Source organism: Erithacus rubecula (assembly GCF_903797595.1).
Source record: "Erithacus rubecula genome assembly, chromosome: 4".
Taxonomy (NCBI): Eukaryota; Metazoa; Chordata; class Aves; order Passeriformes; family Muscicapidae; genus Erithacus; species Erithacus rubecula.
Genome location: NC_136686.1, coordinates 66,977,216 through 66,993,671, shown reverse-complemented (window position 1 = coordinate 66,993,671; position 16,456 = coordinate 66,977,216). Strand labels below are relative to the sequence as shown.

Here is a 16,456-nt window from a genome sequence, read left to right as displayed (position 1 = left end):
ACCCCTGAGTTGGTGCCTCTTCTCCCTGCAGTCCCCCTCCATCCCTTCCAAAATGCATTTTGAGAGGGGTTTGAATGCTCCTTTCCCAGCAGTGTCTCAGACCCTGAGCTGGAAAAAACCCAGGTAAGGGTGCACAGAAACAGATTTCAGACTTTTTCTGCACAAAAATATCCCTTTGCCCTTAGTGAGGACCTGGGCTGGTTTCCCAAATGCTCCTGGATCCCTGGAAGTGTCCCAGGCCAGGTTGGACAGGGCTTGGAGCAGCCTGGGATGGTGGGAGGTGTCCCTGCCATGGTAGGGGTGGCACTGGATGGACTTTAAGGTCCCTCCCAACCCAAACCAGTCTGGATTTCCATTTGGATCATCATTTCATCCCCATGGTCCATCCTGCAGCTGATTAATTGGATGCAGATGGAGCCAGCTCCTGTTCTGGAATCTCCCTCACCTCTCCACTCTGTGCTAGGAGATTCTGGCACTGTTGGATCCCCAGGAATTCTGAGCACCTCTGAAAGGCTCTGCACCCATCCCTGCTGTCCCAGCTCCTCTTGACTGGCCTCCCATCCTGCTGCAGCCCCAGCCAGACCATTGATCAATAATCTGTGCCAGAAAGCTGGACTGTAAACCTGAGTTATGGAGCAGATCTCAGAGCAGGGTGATTGAAGGGGCCATCACCTGGGGCATCCCAGAGCTTTATGGCTGGTAATATCTCCTGGAATAAAAATAAAACCTGACACAACATCCTGAATTATCCTCTGATGGGGAAAAGGGTTCCTGGCTGGCTGCAGTTGTTGTAGTGATGTCCACATTGTTATTATTGGCCACAATTAATTCCCTTGCTGGCAGGCTGGGCATGGAATTTGCTTCTGGATCCCTGACTCCTCTTTTGCCTCAAGCAACAGATCAAGACATGAAGATGAGGATGTTTCCAAAAGGAACAGGGAATTATTTTTGGGGGTGCTGTTAAAAGAATATTTCCAAAAGGAACAGGGAATTTTATTGGGGTGCTGTTAAGAGGATGTTTCCAAAAGGAGCAGGGAATTATTTTTTGGGTGCTGTTAAGAGGATGTTTCCAAAAGGAGCAGGGAATTATTTTTTGGGTGCTGTTAAGAGGATGTTTCCAAAAGGAGCAGGGAATTATTTTTTGGGTGCTGTTAATTCAAACCCTCTCTCCAGGATGAAACAGCGACAACAAAAGTTTTCTCTCAGCTCTTTGTGATGGAAAGGAAGGGACAAAAGCAGCGTTTCTCACACCCCCACAAGTTGTTTATTGGATTAGATTGACGTTTCTGGGAACAACCTGTTTGCACACCAACCCCTCTCTTGCTAAACATCTTCATTAATTAACTCCATCTGCCTTGCCTGCCTTTAGACACAGAAGATCTCTTGCTTTGATCGTTTGCTGTTTACATCTTTCTTGCCGTTTGGTAAAACACACAATAAATACTGCGTGGCACAAAACAAACAAACAAAAAAACTCCTGAAACAAGCTGAAAATCTGTCAAACACCTCCAAAATGTGCATCCTGATCCAGCTTGGTTTCCCTTGGAGCCTAAAACCACTTGCAGGGTTCAAGGTGGGGTTTGTCACCTCCAGGTGTTTCTGTAGGAACACATCCTGCAGGAGATGATGGTGTGGCCCCAAAATTCCTTTCCCACAGACCTGGCCTTGCAAAGAGCTGGGAGCTGCTGGAGGTGGTGGAGGAGAGTGGGACAGTGTTGGGGTCTGGATATCTCAGCCATCCATCCATCCATCCATCCATCCATCCATCCATCCATCCATCCATCCATCCATCCATCCATCCATCCATCCATCCATCCATCCATCCCTGTCCTGGTTTGGAGGATAGGTGTCTGCCAATAAAGGCAGAAGCTTCTCTTTGAAATGGAAAATGGAAACCCCCTCCCTCCAAATTATTATCATTTTGAAGTTAAGGGGCTCTTAGGCAAAGAAATGGGAATTAGGAATAACAGTTTTTGACTAGGACAATTCCAATAGCAATGCAGTATTACACAGAACAATCCCAACCCTGCCAGAGTCAGAATCCAAGCTGGCACAGTCAGTCAGTCAGGGTGGTGGCACAGTCCCATTCCATGGTGCTGCATCCTCCTGCAGGGGCAGATGTGGCTCAGCTGGAGCAGTGCTCCTGGAGAAGGTGCAGTTTCCTCTGAAGCTCCAGGGATGATGTGCAAGGCTCTGGTTTTCCTCTGGAATGCAGTGGGAAGAAGGTGCCTTGGTGTCCCAAATGTCAGTTTTTCTCTGGCTAGGAAAGGCTTGGCTCCTGCCCTGGCTGGAGCATCTCCCAGTGGGATGATGGAATTTTATCAGCCATGCACTGGGACTCAGTGGCCATGAACAGGAGATATCTCCTGGAGGGAGGATGGGCTGTGGGAAGATAAAGATGATTGCCCAGCTGGTTTAAAGATGCCCATGAGCAGATAATGTGTGCCAGGAGATCAGGGGCACTGCCCCAGCTGGGACAGAACACACATTGCTGCCACACCAACCCAACACAATCCCCCATCCTCCATCCTTCCTTCACCTCTTTCCTGGGAAGCAGAACGGGATTTTCTGTGCTCAGTCTATGAGCTTGGGGTTTTTTCTGTGCCCAGGGTGGGGTTGGCTCGGGTGTGGGGTGCAGAATTGTCCAGGGCTCCTCAGAAGGGCACCCTGACAGGAGGGGATGCCTGAGGACAGCTGATGCAGAATATTTTGATGGAATATCTTCCCTGTCCTGCTCTCCTGTTTTTGTGTCCAGGAGCAGATTCCCCATGGTGGTAACTCCAGAGAATGGGACTGAAGGGATTTTCCTTCTGACCCTTTATCAGTTTGCATCCCTGGGATGCTGGGGAAGGGGTTTCCATGGTGACAGCACACTGAGAATCTCTCAGCACTGTTCTTTCCCCAGTCTTTTCCCCAGCTTGGATTTCAGGAGGGGATGGGGCAGCCAGGACCCCCCCAGGCTCCCCACACACCCCAAATCTGCCCCACCCAGCTGGGCAGCTCCATCCCAGCCATTCCCCCTGGAGGTGGGAAAGGGGCTTCTCTTCCATCCCAGCTGCAAAGGTAAAATATAAAAGCTTCAGGCACTGAATTTTGGGGTGCAGTTGTGGGGGGGATTGGTTACAGCTCCCCCCAAACTCTCCTGAGGCTGAGTGAGGCTTTTCCCTCTGCCAGGAGCTGATCTTGGGGCAGAAGGGAGGCACTCAGGGGCCACTCTGCTCCCAGCCCTTGGAGCTCCTGGGGAACAGCCTGGGGTCTGGTTTTTTATACAGAATTCCTCCCTGGACCTCCCTGCCCCTTTCTCTGTTTGAACAACTCCCACCCTTGCAGGGTGAGGGGGATTCTGCACCAAGGTGGCATTTCCAGAGCAGAAGAGCCCAGGGCTGTTTGCCCATCACAAATAAAATGAGAAAGAGATCATTCAGCTTGGCATTGTTGTGTTTCCATGACAAAATTTCCTCATTTTCCAGAGCAGGGTGACCAAACCCACTCTGTGTTTTGGGAATGCCAGGCTGGACAGGGCTGGGACAACCTGGGATAGTGGAAAGTGCAAGGGAACAAGATGAGCTTTGGGGTCCTTTCCACCCAAACCATGCCCTGATTCAGAGTCCTTCAGCCCAGGTAAGATGCTGGAGGCTGCTCAGGATGTTCTGAGGCTGTGACAGAGCTGCCAGAGCTTAAAAGGATGTGTAATTGTGAGCTGGAGGTTGCTCTGTGCCCTGACCCTGTCTGGTTTGCTGTAATAGATGGAGCTGTGCCTGTCTGCTCCTGGGCAATGACAGCAGCTTTGGGATTGACCTGAGGACACATCTGGCCACAGCTGCTGGGCTCTCCCCAGCAGTCCCTCCTCGTGTGTGCTCTGATTGCAAAGGCAAATGTTTATTCTGGGCATTTTCTGAGTGTTCCTGAAAGTGATTTTAAAATTATGATTTAAGATACAGACCGGTTTTTGGTTTTTGGTTTAAATTCATTCACAAAAAAAGCTGCACAGAGAAAACCTGGAGCACTTGGGGCTTGTTGGGTGCTGGTTTTTTCCTGTCCCTGAGGCGCAGCCCCACCTCAGGCTGGTGATCACAGAATCATGGAATTGTTTGGATTGGAAAAGACCCAGAGAATCACCCTGGATCCAGCCCAGGGGGATTTGCACAGAGGCACCCACTGGTCCCAGTGCTGGTGGCCTTGGCAGAGGAGCCAGGAGCTGAATTATCCATCATGAATTATCCATATTATGAATTATGCTTCTCCTTCCCCCTCTGAGCAGCACTCAGGCTCTCCCTGCTCACAGAGCTGTGTTGCTCTGGAGACAGAAAACAATTTCTGTACATCCCTGGACTCATGAAAAGTTCCTCCAAGGAGAAATACCCCAAAAATGCCCTGCTAGGGGGTACTAAGGGAAACTTCTCCCCCCTGGGCTCTCTGCCTTGGGAGGGTGATGTGACACTGGGGACATCTGTCCATGCTGGCAAGGTCATGACCAGTGAGAGCCAAACAAAAAATCAGATTTGTGACCTGAGCTGCTGAGTCACTGGAGGGACAATCAATTCTCCCACTATAATGGTAATTTTGAGGAAGCTCTCTCCCTCCTACCACCTGGGAAGTTTTATTAGGACTATTGATTAGGCTTTATTCATTGAACAGCAGTGGTGGGAAATGGAAAAGTTGAGGAAAAGCCCCCAGGGGTCTGCCCTGCCATTGGGGAGACCCCAGTGAGGGTGGGAGTGAATCCTCCCAGTTTGGCTGTGTTGTAACCTCTCCCTGGCCAGGGTGTGGGTTTTATTTGCTTTGTTTGCCAGATTTTAATTTTTTTATTTTTTTACTACTTTAATAGTTGAGGGGTTTTCCAGATTAAAATCTTATTTATTTATTTAACTTTCAAGGGATGCACTGGAAGCTTTAAAGGGTTTGGGAGTTACATAACAGCTTTTGATTTTATTTTTCAGCAAGGGGCTAAGCTCTGTAAAGCCTCCACAAGCTTAAAAGAGATCTTCAAGCATCCTAGTGTGCTTTCCACATCACCCAGCCCTGGGCTATCCCTGGATTTTATCCCATTTGCAGGGCACAGAGTCTCCTGTGGCTCCCTGTGCACACACAGGATCCAGTCAGTGTTTGCCAACATTTGCACTCCTCAGAGATGGGAATTTCAACATTCCATTGACTGTGGGGATGCTCCAGACCGTGCTGAGATCCCCTGGAAATTCTGGGGATTGAGCAAATCCCACCCTTTCCACCCCAAACCCACAGCTCTGGGGACAGCCTGGAGGCAGCCACAGGTGGGTGTGCAGGGAAATCCCAGATTCTGCTGCCTGGGATACCAGGGAGGGTTTTTCCAGCACAAAGAGAAAAAAAAATAACGAATCCCACAATGCAGAACCCTGAGTAGGAACAAGATCTGACCTATTTTTATCTCATGGACTGTCTACAGAGGAAGATTTGACTCCCCAGAGAAAAGCCACTTCTCCAGGCCAAGTGTGACTTGTCACATGAGGAAAAATGTGGTTTTCCACTTGGATATCCCTCCCTGCTCCAGCTGAGCCACATCTGCCCCTGCAGGAGGATGCAGCACCATGGAATGGGACTGTGCCACCACCCTGACTGACTGACTGTGCCAGCTTGGATTCTGACTCTGGCAGGGTTAGGATTGTTCTGTGTAATACTGCATTGCTATTGGAATTTTCCTAGTCAAGAACTGTTATTCCTAATTCCCATCTCTTTGCCTGAGAGCCCCTTAATTTCAAAATGATAATAATTTGGAGGAAGGGGTTTCCATTCTCCATTTCAAAGAGTATCTTCTGCCTTTATTGGCAGACACCTGTCCTCCACACCAGGGCACTGGGGTGACACCAGGGTGATCCAGCTCATTTTTCAGGGTTACTCCTCATCCCAGGGCCAGGTGGGAATTGTCCTTTCAGGCCTGGTTTTGCAGCCCTGGTGGGTTTTTTCCCAGCCTTTCTAAGCACCATCAGCCCCAGGCTGGTCCAGGAGGGCTCTGCAGATGGAGGGGTTGGTGCTCCTTCCCTTCTCTTGGGGGAGATGCTCACAGCCCTTGGTCAGGTCTGTGCCCAGAAGTTTGAGATTCTGGAGCTGCAGGATCAGATCTTTTATTCAGGGGCCCAAATTCATCCTCTCACCAGCTGGAGGATATACAATATCATTATATATATCATACATTATATGTAATTATATATAATATATAATATATAATAATAACAACCCTTGAACTTCCATCTTTCCTCCTCCTCCTCCTCCTCCTCCTCCTCCTCCTCCTCCTCCTCCTCCTCCCGTGCTGCTGGGCATTTTTGGCAGGAAGGGGTTGAGAGAGTGGCTCCATCAGAACTTTTTTTAGCCACAAAATGAAATTTTTGTGAGCTGTTTTATCCTCTCACCCCTAATAATCCCCCTAATAAAACAGGAAAAAATAGTAATAGGCTGCTGAGCTTGGACCATCTTTGAGAGTTTTTGGAAATCTTTAAGGAGGAAGAGGCTGAGCCAGGAGGGATTTGTATTTCTTTTGTTTTCCACTTTGCCTTTTCTTTTTTTTTAAAAGCAAACAAAAAGTACCCATGTTCACCTCAAGCACTGAAGTGCTCTGTGCCAGGAAATAACAAAAAATACTCATTTCTTTCCTGGGTACCTGAGATTTTTAAGCTCCCAGGGAGCTTCTGGGCACGTAGCAAAGCAAAAATGAGAGAGTGGAGTAGGAAGGGCAGAGATGAAGAAGGGAGGCAAGGAGGTGGGAGTGGGTGGATTTCATTTTCACCTGGGTCTCATCAGGGTGCTCTGGTCAACCAGAAATGGCTGGAAATTCAATCTTTTAAAAACCAGGTGCCCTGCCCAAGCTGCTGTGACTTTTGGGAGGGTTTTGTGCCCCAGCAGACCCTTCCTGCAGCCCTCAGCACTCCTGTGGTGCATCCTCTTCAATCTGCATCCTCTCACCATTGTGGGGTAGGAGCAACAAAATCTGCTCTGCTTCCAGAGCAGGAGCTTGGAATAAAAGGGCAAAACCAAAATCATGTCCAAACACAGAGCCTGCTCAGGGTGGAGGGACCACAGCTTGAATTTCATGGATTTTTGGGGTGGTTGGGGCACCTGAATGTTGTTTTTCTCTAAGGCACAGCCCAAGCTCCAAGGACATTCCTTTAATCACTTTATCCCTTGGTGGGTCAGATATTTGCTGTTAATTCTTTGTCCCATTTGTGCCTCTCTGCACTCAGATTAACTCCTTGGGGCATGAAGAAATTAGCAATAAAACAAATATTCTGGCATGGGAGGGGTTTTCTGACTGGGGGCAGCTCCTGGCTGATTTCTGGAGTCAGGAGAGGCAGGATTTAAATATCAATTATTGGCAGCACTTCCTAAAGTGCATTGCAATTTGGCAAACCCCAGGGTTTGTGATTGCTGGATGTCTAAAAACTGTATTTTGTAGATTATTCACATATTTAATCTTTTAAAATTTCTTTTCCCTTCACTTTTTCCAAGCTTCAGGTTCCCAAGAATGGAGAATAAGGTTGGAATCAGCAAAATGAACAGGTCAAGATGAGACAGCTTAGGTGGATAGTGGAGATTGGATTTTCTGTACCTGCACCTAAAAATGAGTGTGGATGAAAACAATCCAAACTCAAAATCTTTAATCACCACCTTTTTAAAAATTATTTTTTATTTTTAATAAATGGGATATCAGACTGTGACCATGAACAAGATATAAAAGCAGAGGATGAGAAAACAACATAGAAATTACTAATTGCCCTCCAGGAAAAATATCAATCAGGAATATGCCCAACAATGGATAGATGGCAATTCTTGAGTGATTTTTAGATTTGGATGTTGAGCACAAAGTTCTTGCTGAAAGTTTCCTCCAAACCTTCCTGTGGAAAGTGTTTGTTTAGAAATATTGGTATTTTGCAATGAATAACAAAGTCAGTGGAAAAATCCTCCTGGAATATTTGCCATGAATTCCCCTGAGCCTGTGCATTAATCCAGGTACCATGTTCATTTTTATCGGGTTTATTCTTCCCTAGAGGCTGAGCCAAAGAGCTTCCAATTTACCCAGGTCATTAGTGATTTATATGATAATTGGATCTAAGTTGATTTTAACTATTTGCTTTAAATCTCCTGGGATTTGTATTCTTGGACATTTTAATGCCACTGGAAATTTCACTGATTAAGCAAAGACAAGTATATGTACTTAATTAGTCCTGAAACCAATTAGTTCTTTGTCAGTCAAATTAATCTTGTATCTGGACTTTAAATGAGTTTGAGGAATTTTGGGGTTTGACCTCTGTGGCTTGAGGGTGGAGTTCAGTACATTCCCCAGGGATGCTCAGCTTTGTCTCCTTTGTTTTTTCCTGCCTGGAATGTCTGAAATGCAGCCATGAGTGATCACCAAAATGGAAAAATGGCTGTGGGGATGGTGGTGGAGCTGATCTCTTGAGGATGGAAGGCAATAAAAACATTGAAATGATCTGCTGGGTCTTCCTGCCCTGGTGGCAATGACCAAGAGGGTTTTTGTAGTGCCAGGATCCATGGCTTGTCTGACTGAAGCCTGGTGCAGGAAATGTGATCTTCTTCCCACCAGAGTGCAGGTTAATCCCTTCTCCCAGTTTTTTTCGTTAGGATTGGGATGGATATCCCAGAATCACAGAATGGAGAAGGTTGGGATGGACTCCCCTTGCTCCAGCAGCTACTCAGGATTGTGTCCAGCCAGCTTTTGGATATCTGCAGGGAAGGAAACCACAATTTCTCTGGGGAGATCTGTCCCCACACCCCTCCCATCCCTGCAGGACCCCCTGAGGATGGGGATGACCCACCTGCATTTCTGCTCTGTGACTCTGGGACCCACAGGGGCTCTGGCCAGGTGAGCATCACACCCCCACCAATTAAACCCATTGTCTTCCTCAATTTTGTGTGATCTGGCTTAGCCCATGACAAGTTTTTGGGTGCAGGACCCAAACTCTCCAAGAATGTGGCCTGTGGACCCAGAGGCCAAGTCTGACACTTGAGAAATGCCAAAATTTTGGTTCTTTTCCAGGTTTGAGGTGTGCAGCAATAGGTGGAGGGGCATCAGTAAGACCAATGGAGGGGGCAGATGTGGGGGCTGGATTTCTCCAGATGTGGGGGCTGGATTTCTCCAGATGTGGGGCTGGATTTCTCCAGATGTGGGGCTGGATTTCTCCAGATGTGAAATCTGGCTTTATCCTGCCCAGAGGAGAGGGAAGCTGTGCTGGGGAGGGCTGGGATGTGGTGCTGGAAAAGGTCTGGGAGATGAAGTAGTAAATCTGCACAGTTCCTCATTTCCTTGCAATCCTTGGCCATCTGAGATTCTGAAAGTCCAGAATTTGATTTAAGGCTCAATTGCCTTAAATTGTCCACCCAAATTTATCCTCCAGCCTTTGATCCTCCTGCTATGAGCACTTCCAGTGGATACCAAGTGCAGCAGGGAATGACCCCTGGGAACAGACAGAGGTCATTTGGCCAGAGGACAGGGAGGAAGTCTGAGATGGAGCCAAGAATAGACCCCTGCCCCATTCAGCTCCCCCTCCTGCCCTTCCCAGCAGGACAAACAGCTGGACACATCCAGCCTGCTGGGATCAGGAGCTGAGCCAAAGGTCAGAGCCTGGGCACAAAGATGCTTCTGTCTGCCAGGCTCTGATCTGGGCTGAGCCTGAGACTCAGGGCTGGACTTGGGAGTCAGCTGCTGCACTTGGTATCCACTGCAAGTGCTCACAGCAGGAGGATCAAAGGCTGGAGGATAAATTTGGGTGGATAATTTAAGGCAATTGAGCCTTAAATCCAATTCTGGACTTTTTTGATTCTCAGATGGCCAAGGACTGCAAGGAAATGAGGAACAGTGCTGATTTACTGCCACAGATGGGTCTGGGCTTGGGAGGCTGAGGCAGAGCCCAGCCTGGACTAGGTTGGATAATCCCAATGATTATCTGGGAAAAGAAACTTGAAGAGGGAGGGGTATGAAGGATGAAGGGTGGAGATGGTGCAAGGTGCAGCTCTGTCCATGGGGCAGCTCATCCAGTGCTGTGCTCACCACCAGGGGCCAGGGGTGGTTCAGTTTGCCCTTCTGGCCCTGACTTTTGGGCTCATCCTGCCCCCCCTGAGCAGTTGTGCCCTTGAACCTCCACAGCCTGAGCTCTGCTCCCTGTGGATGATCCCTGCAGGTGATCCCACCATGATTCCTATCATTTTCAGGAGAGGGCCTGAAGGATTTTATCCTGTTGCAGCCTCCTGGTGAACCCTGAGGTCTGAGTGCCCTTGCTGGCCAGAACTTCCTTCCACCCTCTCATTTCCCAGTAACTCTTGTCTTGGAGGAGATGTTCAGGACTGTGCCTCTGACCAGGGAAGGATTTAAAGGGTCCCCTGCAGTTGGGATAATAATTTTTGGAAGGTGAAGAGCACAGCATCCTCATGTAGATCCACCAGAGTGGAAGGGAGGGAGGGCAGAATGGGAAGGAAGCCAAACCCACTCTGTTGGCTTTGAGGTTTCACTCAGGCTCTCTCTCTGTACCATCTTTAGTGTTTTTAACTACTCAGAGGCCTGAAAACACATGAATTAATGAATGGCCATTCTTTTTCTCTGATAACCATCCCCACTGTGCAGGACAGGACTTTGCCTTCCTGTCATTCCTGCAGTCCCCCCATTCTAATCCCAAATCCTTCAGATTCATTTTTGTCTCATCCTGTGAATTTCTCAGAGAACAGAATTTGGCTGGTGCTGTCTGGTCTGTGACACCTTTCCCCTTAGGATAAACCTTCTGCAAATCCCAAAGTAGGAAATCAGGAATTCAGGAAACTTGTCCTTCAAGCATGACCCAGCCTCTCCTCCCCTGTCCAGCTGGAGAGGAGCTGTCTGCAGAGAGCTGGGGTTTAATTCACTCCTGGATGGATTGTCTGCTCCCCACTCCAGCTGGAATCCCTTTTCTAGGATGTCTGAGAGCTTCCATTTATTATCCACAGAAACCATAAGCTGCAATCTATATCTGCAGCTTCACTGAGGGGTAATTCCTGCTGGAGCTGGGAGCTGATGCTGTTAAAATGAGACTCTTCCTGCACAAAGCAACCCTTTAATGACTCTCAAATGCAGCTCAGACAACAACCACACCACTTTCACCCTCTGCAAAGGCTCTGCTAAGTGGATTAACTGCTTAGGGAACTCTCCCAGCATGGTGGGCAACCTTATAATGGAGCAATTAAAAGGTCACAGTTACTTAGGGTCGAAGTTTCCTTGCAGGAAGAGACCCCACCCAAGGCCAATATTGACATTTTAATGTGTTAACAATGGAGCAATAAATTCATCCCTTGGATTCCTCTTTGCTTTTTGGAAAGCACCAAAGGGTTAACACCAGAGATGCCTGCACAGCTGGGGAGCACAGGCAGCAGCAAAACCTTGTCCAGGCTTTGTCAGGAAACTCTTTCCATGGGGACAGATCCCTTGTCACCTGCTCTGACACTGACTTTGTTGTACCAGTGCTGATGGCTCCTCACTGCTCTCACCTGGTGTTCCAAGCAGCTGCCAGAGACCATCCTTGAAGTTCTCCAGTTCCTTCACCATCACCAAAACCTGTTATTGATAAATAGATTTTTACAGTTTGGCTTCTGTTGTTGTAGCAGCATCAGCTGTCAGTCAGTTGATATCAGATTTTCTGCCTTTTCTTGTGGCTGTTTTCACTTGGATCATGAACTTTGCACAGTGGAAAATCTGCTCTCCATATTCACTCCCTCTTTGCTCACCTGCTGATCCCAACCATCAAAATATCACCTGACAGACCAAAATTCACAATATTTGTGGCAACAATATTGAAAGAAGTTCATTGCTCTGATCAAATGCAAATGTGAAAATGGTTTGGAATATCAAACTCATCCTATTTGGATACTGCAGCTCATAATTCCACAAAATGAGAATTTGATAGGATTGATCAAACTGGTTCCTGAGGAAAGTCCCAGCCATGGCTGGGTTTGATGTCCCCTGGCAGGAGAGCACAGGACAATCTGCTGTGACCACACCAAGCCACCTAGATGGTGATTCCAGGGATGCCTGATTCCCTCCAGGCTGTTAAAAAAACCTGGCTGACACAAAAGATTCTCCAACACATTTTTTTAAAAATGTTACTTTGGCAAGCATGGGGATGAATGGGGGGGTTAATTCCTAGCAGAAGCTGTGCAATCCTTCTGCTGTCACCTGCCTGTCTGGTCCCCAACCTTGAGTGATGCACCCTGGCATCCCCAGGGATTTCCTCTAATTGATTGATCCCCATCTGAGCTGGCAGATGAAGGAGGATATTTACTGCACAGCAGAGAACCCTTCAGAAAGATGTTTTATTGAGGCTGCTCAGAGAGCGGGAAATGCAATAAAGCACAGAGAGACAAAAGAAGAGATGTAAATACAGCCTGCTGCCTGTTGGAAAAGAGGAAAATACCCTCTGCTGCCTTTCAGGCCAGAGCAGGAGCTGGAGCAGCCCATCCTGCCCACTCACACAGGTCACTGTGCCCAGCAGCTGCACAAGGGGATGGCTGCAGTGCTCCAGCTGACGTATGGGACCAATTAAAGGTGTTATTGCATTGCCTGTCAGCACTGACAAAGCAGAGTGCTCTGGAGAGAGCAATGGCTCCTTTTGGAGATGCTCAGAGCAGGATGGGGTGAGTGTGGATGTGCCAGCACGGGGCATTCCTGGCTGGACAGAGCAGAGCTCTCCAAAGACAGTCAACAGGAGCAGCTGCTTCTTTCTGGAGTGGATTTTGTGCAAAGGGAGATGCAGCTTCCTGTGTTTTCAACCAAAGTGCAGATCCCAAGGATGGATGCTCACCAATCCTGTTGGTTTCAGCAAGGCAGCTCTGTTTTTATCAGCAAATTGACTCCTGCAGGAGATGTGGGGTCAGCAGTGTGCTTTTTTTGCCAGCCACAGGTGTGTATTTGTGCACCCTCACCCATGGGCACAGCCATGCTCCTGCCCAGATTTCCCTGCACTGCACACACTTCCTCCACAGCAAATAAATATAGGAGGGGATTTAGGAGTTTCTGGGATTTCTCCTGCCTGTTTGGGCTCTGTAGTGAAATGCAGGAGCAGCTCAGAGCAGCTCCTCTTCCTCCCTCAGGTACTCTGAGCACCAGGCTACACCCTCAGCCCCCCAGATTTCCTTTTCCCCTGGTCCTGCAGCTCTCAGTGAGGCAGCCTGGCACCCTTGTTGGGCTGGGAAGGGATTTCACCTCCTAGAAGGATGTAAAGCTGTGGCTGAGACCTGTTCCTGATGATAATCTCCTGTCCCATCCACAGGGCTCTGGGACTTTCCCATTGCTGGGAAAATGGGGATCACTAAATGCAATAAATCAGATTCTATTAAAATCTTGGGGGAACTGGTTCAGAATTTTACTGACAGAATCATGATGTGTGCTTCTTCCACAGAGTAATATAATAAGAAATATATATTCCTATATGTTCCTATAGGTCACCTCTGTGCCATCACTACAGGGACCCAAAGGTGACCAACACCCATGGCTGGTGGCCCCATGCCTCATTCCTGGAGCTCTTTACCTGGAATTTGGCCTAATGAGGCCCCAGTTGTAAAAACACAGATGAGTTCCTGCTCTTGACAGGATAATCCTTCCTTCCTCTGCTGCCACAGGGCCAGGGATAGCTCCAAGGCAAAACCCAGGGGATTATCTGGAGGTGGCTTTGTTCCCTGCTCTGGAGATGCAGGAATTACAAGGAGGCTGATTAGTCAGCCCTGATTATCTCATTCACAAAACCAGCTCCTTTTGAAACTTCACATTGTGAAGTGAAGCTTGGTGATGCAGGGAGGAGTCACAGGGAGACAGGGAAGGATGCTAAGCAACTCAGTCTGGAGATTTCATGGCCAAGTGCTCTGGAAATGCTGTGGTAATTGTAAAACCTGCTGCACATTCCCATCTGCAAGCCTGGAAACACCCTTGTGCCTCCCCTTTTTGTTAGGTTTGATTTTATATACATTACATAAAGTTATATATATAGTAAATATAGAATATCTATCTGTATCTATATCTATATATCAATGTCTATCTATATTTATTTATATGATTATATAATTAAGGTTTATATTATATATATATTACATACACACAGACACACCAATTCTGAAAGCAGTTTTAAATTACAAATAGATTTTCCCTGTCCATAAATCACAGAGGAAATTTGCTTTAACAGCCACAAACAACACTTTCCTCCCCACTCTGGCAGGAGGGAGGAGACACCCAGGGTGTGCAGCTCCCACTGCTCAGCCAGGCCCCCTGCCAGTCACCCAGACCTGAAAACATCTGCAGCAGAGGTCAGAGCTGGTGCAGCAGCAGCCCCAGGTAATTCCAGTGGAGCTGTGGCTGTAACCCAGAGGTGAGATAAGGAGGGAAGGGAGAGGGGCTGTCAGAGGGAGTGTTGATGGAGGAGTTTCCACTGTGTGAGCTCTGGATGAAGGCTGCTGGTGGTTGTGAGTTACCTCTAACAAGTCCTGGTGCTGCTGGATGTCAAATAAAGTGCCAAGGGCAGGTTACAAACATGGGGGCTGTGCTTGGACCTGGTCCCCTCCCCATGCAGGGTCAGGCTGAGGGCTCTCTTCTCCTCTTTCTTCCCTGATTTTCCACTCATCCCTTCTCAGCTCACGCTGAGAAGAGCAGCACCCACTCCCCCAGTGCTGGTCCCAGGGCTGAGGCACAACACAAGACAGAGAGGAGCCATTCCCTGCCAACATTCCCTGCCTGAATTCCTGTGGTAGAACCAACCTCTGGCTTCTCACATCCCCAGCCTGCAGGACCCCAGCTCTTCCTCACCAGTCCATCCATCCATCCATCCATCCATCCATCCATCCATCCATCCATCCATCCATCATCCATCCATCATCCATCCATCCATCATCCATCCATCCATCATCCATCCATCCATCCATCCATCCATCCATCCATCCATCCATCCATCATCCATCCATCCATCCATCCATCCATCCATGCATCCATCCATCATCCATCCATCCATCCATCCATCCTTCCATCCATCCATCCATCCATCATCCATCCATCCATCCATCCATCCATCATCCATCCATCCATCCATCCATCCATCCATGCATCCATCCATCATCCATCCATCCATCCATCCATCCTTCCATCCATCCATCCATCATCCATCCATCCATCCATCCATGCATCCATCCATCATCCATCCATCCATCCATCCATCCATCCATCCATCCATCCATCATCTATCCATCCTTCTAAGGTTCCTCCAGCTTTTCCCTCAAGGGAATGTCACTCTCATGTCACTCTGAGCCAGCACAGTTTGCAAATGTTGGGGAAATGTGGGCAGGGAATCCCTCTGCTCCCTGCAAAATCCACCCAAATTCCCCTGCAGACAGAAGGGGCAAAGTTGATATGAAAGGCAGAGCAGTGAAACAGCAGAACTGTGAGAACAGGCTGAAATGAATTCAGCAGTTCTAGAAAAGCTTTCAGGACATCTCAGAAATATCTGCCTGTGACTCTGTGGTTGTTCTACAGGAAAAAAAACAAGATCCTGGTCAGATCCAGGCTGAAAGGCACCAAAGGAGGGATTTTTATTTTTCCCAGTTAAAATGTGGTGCAGATGACAGGGAAGAGCTGGGAGGATGTACCTGGGTGGAAACGAGTCACAAATCAGTTGTGCTGGGGAAGGGAGGGGTTGTCAAATTAATGTCCCAGAAAAGCTGATGGTGTTGGGTGTTGGGAACTCAGGGCTGCCCCCATCCCACTTGTGTAGCCAAAAATGAAAACCATTCTCCTGTCAGACTTTGTCCTAGTAAATAGACAGCTGGGTTGGGAGGAACAGGAGGGAAATTGCAGGTCAGCTACCCACAGCTTCCTTATGTCTTTAAGAGACGTGTTAGAATTAATACAGAAAACTCTTAGATGTTATTTTGATGGCTGCATGGAATAAAAACTGGTAGAAATCAAAGTGAGTTGCAGGGCATTGTAGAACCATCATGTAGAATGGGACCAGCTTCCCACCAATTCCCACCTGCCTTTCCAGCACTGGTTTTACTGGAGGGTCCTCTCCAACATCTCCTGATTTGGTGTGAGCAGGGCTGGCCACATCTGAAAGGGGCTTGGTGAGGCCTTGGTGCTTTGGAAATTCCCCAAATTTTGCTCTCCAAGCCATCCAGGGGTGGTTGTGTTGGTAATTCCCTGCTCTCAGGCCACACTGAGCCAGTGCATCATCACTGTGCTGCATTTATCTGACAGCAGGTGATATCAAATATCCCACTGCTTTCAAAAAATACCTTGAAGGCTTCATCTTGGCTCACTTTCCTTTCCAGGATTTATTTTTTTCTTAGAGAAAACACCCCCATCTCCTCTAAGGTATCACTGGGAGCTGATATTTTCTCTGAAGTTTCTGCCACAGCATCCTCCTGAGGAAACCATTTCATAATAATGACATATCAATGTCCCTAAGTACTA

General features: G+C 48.0%; 1 long non-coding RNA gene across 1 annotated transcript; it reads left to right on the top strand.

Moving 5' to 3' along the window:
* The first annotated feature begins 7,048 nt into the window (after window positions 1-7,048).
* LOC306801428 lies at window positions 7,049-7,983 on the top strand. The gene is made up of 2 exons (XR_013774082.1): window positions 7,049-7,159; window positions 7,477-7,983. It is a non-coding gene; the product is annotated as an uncharacterized lncRNA (long non-coding RNA).
* The last annotated feature ends 8,473 nt before the right edge of the window (window positions 7,984-16,456 follow it).